The 4,173-nt window shown below is 45.5% G+C and overlaps 1 long non-coding RNA gene across 1 annotated transcript; it reads left to right on the top strand.

Moving 5' to 3' along the window:
- The first annotated feature begins 298 nt into the window (after window positions 1–298).
- LOC147654283 (uncharacterized) lies at window positions 299–3,544 on the top strand. Its single transcript, XR_015284852.1, has 2 exons — window positions 299–438; window positions 516–3,544. It is a non-coding gene; the product is annotated as an uncharacterized LOC147654283 (long non-coding RNA).
- The last annotated feature ends 629 nt before the right edge of the window (window positions 3,545–4,173 follow it).

The following is a 4,173-nucleotide window of genomic DNA, read 5'->3' as shown; positions in this document are numbered from 1 at the left end:
TACATGGTTCCTTGCCCTTCCTCTGCTAACAGATTTTTTCCATGAAGTCCTGTCCTACTGAAGTACTTTAATTCCCTGGGGCCAAATTTTGCCTTCTGTTTTTTGGATTGTCTCTAGATGAACAAAGAGGTCTGAAATAGGGTTTGCTCTGGATGTAGCTTTGCCTGATGCAGCTGCAAAAGACTTCAGTGGGAGCTGGATTCCATCAGGTGCATGAGGTGCACCTGGAACCCACAAGTCACTTCAGAAATCTTCACTCTCACTCTGTGATGACCATAAAAACCTCACCATTTGCAGCTGGTGAAAACCGAGATCTGCTTTGATGCCTATGCTCATTTTCAGGTGACTTGCCTGGATGCAGTTTGTCAGTGAGTGCTGTCGGGGGTAGGACAGAGGCTCTCACCAGGTCTTTTCACACCAGAAGATACTGGGGTGCAGGTGGGTGTTGGTGGATTTGATCTTGGAGCTTTTGTCAATGCAGTGAGTACCACATTTTTTTCTCCCTGAACCCCCAGATGGAAGTGAGCCACCACCACCTGGACAGATAAGCCCTGGGTTGCCCATGGCAGGTGTGTACTGATCCAAAGGTATAGTGACGCCCTGGAGGAGGGAGAGGAGTTCCTTGTTTTTTGCAGGATGCACCCTTGATACGGAGTTCATATGAGAACAAAAGTACCCAAGAAATATTTCTGAGGCCTGTGTCTGCTATGCTAAACTTAATTTGTAAGGTTTTGGTACAATATGATGTTCCCTTGCTTCACCATAACAGAGTGCTGATGCAGACCCAAGCCCTGACATGGGCACTGCTTCACAAAGGGTGTGACCATTGGCTTGCACCCACATGCCAGGCCCGAGCTTCCCAGAGCTTATTATGCCTCTCCTGCATTCTGAATAAGCTGGGTCCTCTGCAGGGCACAGCTGGGATTGGTCCACCCCTGCAGGGATGCAGCTGGCCCAAAGTGCCCCAGCTTGCTGAGCAGTGCACACAGCCTAATGGGGACACAGTGGTGTTAATGACCCAGAGGGATCTTCTGCAACTTTTTACAAGAGCATCAATAGTTACATCCATCCTGAAGAACTGTCTGCATCCTCCAATAACATACCTGGAACTGAGACAGGAAAAGTCAATGGAAAGAGCCTTTTGAAATTTGTAGTGCCTACAGGTCCTTCAAACTTAGGCAGCTGATGAGCAAAAGGTATTCATAGAGATATTCATTAAGAAAAAAGCCACATGCAAGTTACAAGACCTCCCACCCTAAACCTCTGGAAGGTTTCCTTTATGGGTTCCTACAAATCCAAAGGTGACCTTTTATCACACAGATGGAGCAACCAGTGCTGATTCCTCCCAGCATAAAGATCAGGCTTCCCAAATAGATCTCAAATCAAGAACCAAGCAATGAAATACCATGAACCATTATACAAAGCTGGAAATGCTTAAAATTTCTTTATGATACCACTGAATCATTGAATTGTTTAGGTTTGAAAAGATTTCTAAGATCATCAAATCCAACCATCAATTCAGCACGACCAAGCTCACCACTAAACCATAGGCACAAGTGCCATATCCTCATGATTTTGAATATTTCCAGGGATGGTAACTCGACCACTTTTCTGGTCAGTCTGTTACAATGTATGACCACACTTCATATTTTTCCTAATATCCAATCTAAACCTCCCCTTATACAGCTTGAGGCTTTTTCTTCTTGTCCTATCATGTCTCACTTAGGAGAAGAAACCAACCCCACCTGGCTATATCCTCCTTTCAGGTAGTGGAAGAAAGTGAGAAGGTCCCTGTGGGCCTGCTTTTCTCCAGGATAAACACCCCCAGCTCCTTCAGCTGCTCCTCACCAAACTCCAGAGCCTTCCCCAGCTCCGCTGCCCTTCTCTGGACACGCTCCAGCCCCTCAATGTCCTTCTTGTGGTGAGGAGCTCAAAACTGAACACAGGGTTTGAGGTGAGGCCTCAGCAGTGCCCAGTACAGGGGACAATCACTGCTCCTGCTCCTGCTGGCCACACCATTGCTGATCCAGGCCAGGGTGCCACTGGCCTTCTTGGGCACCTGGTTCATCTGACTGTAGTAAAGGAGGAAGGAAAAAAAGAAAGTAAGAACTGGTAGAAATGAAATAGAAAATCTTCTTTGCTCATCTGTCTTTGGAGAGCAAGACCAGACAGGCCAGACATGAGCAAGCCTGCTGCTGACACAGAGGGGAGAAACGGAAGTAAATTGTATTTATTTAGGTGCCAATAAATGTGGACAAATGTTCAGCAGCTCTAGAAGTGTGACAAACCAAACCCTGGAGAGCAACATTTTTTAAAATCACTGAATAAAACATTAATACGGCCTGGAAAGAATTGGAAAGATATTATTTTTTGGTTCCCATGGGAATGTGAGCTGGGATACTCTGTGCCAGTTGCTGTCAGTAGCATCTATTCTGAGAAGATCCCAAGTGCCAGGTTACAGCAGCCCAGGCCAGGAGCATGTGGGCTGGAAGAGCAGCTGAGCTGACTTGTCTATTTTAGCCTGTTCCAGGCATCCTTGCTCTCCTCCCTAGGGTAGGGGTGAACCAGGAGAAGCCCAGGTTACACCCAGCAGCATCTGAGAAATCCTGTGATCTGTCACAAAACATCTTCCACTTGCAGAAATGATGCAGAAAAACTGATGCTTTTCTGCAGGGGCGTTGCTGTTTGATGCATTGGTTTTGTTTTGATGTGTTTGACACATTTCTCTCTGTAAAGGTTTATGGAACAAATGTTCTTGCACTGTAGCAGGTGAGAGGGTCATGGATGACAGCTGAAGAGAACATCCTCTCAGATCATGGGGACAGCAGTCCTCTGAGTCACAGGACCATGGGAAGCTGCACAAGGCTTCCTGACAGTTCCTGTCTCCCTTCCTTCTTTGGAAGGGCTCCAGCTCTCCTTTCATTATTTTGGCTGAAAAATTATTTTAGAAAGACATCATTTTGCACCTTTTTTCTTTTTTGTCATGGAAGTGGCAAAGTTTGGGAAAGTTTTCGGGTACTTACCTTTCTTTTAGAAAAAAAATCAGGTTGAATGAGATATTTATGACAGGTACCTGGGCAAGCAGCAGCACCAAACATCTTCACATGGGAATATCTTCACATCTGTTCATGGAGATGTGGGAAGCCAGCAATGCAGGCCTGCCACAGTGGATTTGAAGAACTCAAAGTGCATGTTGTCTTAAAAATCCAGCTGCCCTGTGTTGCTGCTTAGTGCTGGGAGGCACTGGGCTCCCCCAGGGCTGTGGTGGGCACAAGTATCTTTGAGCAGGCTGCTGGGGCTCCATGGACTGTTTTGAATGGAAAAAAGGAACATTTTAACTGTAAACATGTAGGTTTTGGATCAAGATGATATTTCAATCTGCAGTTGTACAACAGAAGAAGGTTCTGCTCTCAGGGCATCACAGTGATGTACTTCTGACGGGACTGCAGGAGGTCATCTGGCCCTACTCCCTGCCCAGATCCAGTCATTGGATGACCATGTGATTTTGCCAGTGGCAATAAAAGTTCTGCTCTGTTTCTGGTTAGACTTTTCCATGCTTTAGTCTCCTTTCCTTTATGCAGGTTGAAATAGATATTTTTGAGATTGAGAGAAGAATGGTAGTGCAAGTAATAGTGTGGTCAAAGCCAAACACAGTTAATGAGGGTTGATCATTGCCAGCCCACTGCTGCTTGGTGCACTGAAATTACATCACCCAGAATGTCAGAAGAGCAAGATGTCTTCTCCTATTGGTAGAGGATTACCAGAAAGAGCTTAAAGGTAAGTACTGCATAATTAACATCCACATGAGAAAAAGCCCCAAAGGTTGTCATCCTGCCCAATTCCCACCCACCACCATTCCAATCCTATAAGAGCTGAATTTTTGGACTTTCAGCACTTGAAGGGAACCTATAAGAAAGATGGGGAGTGACTTTTTAGCAGGGCCTGTTGTGGTAGGAAGAAGGGTCATGGCTTTAAACTGAAGGAGAGATGATTTAGAATAGTTGTAAAAACTAATTATTTTTACAATGAGAGTGATGAAACACTGGAACATGTTGACCAGAGAAGTGGACACTCCATCCCTGCAAGTGTTCAAGGTCAGGTTGGATAGAGCTTTGAGCAACCTGGTCTTTTTGAAGATGTTCCTGCTCAAGCAGAGAGAATTGAACTAGATGA

Source organism: Cyanistes caeruleus, chromosome 3 (genome assembly GCF_971803275.1).
Source record: "Cyanistes caeruleus chromosome 3, bCyaCae1.hap1.1, whole genome shotgun sequence".
Lineage (NCBI taxonomy): Eukaryota > Metazoa > Chordata > Aves > Passeriformes > Paridae > Cyanistes > Cyanistes caeruleus.
The sequence above is the reverse complement of the archived record's forward strand: the minus strand, read 5'-3'. Positions and strand labels throughout refer to the sequence as shown.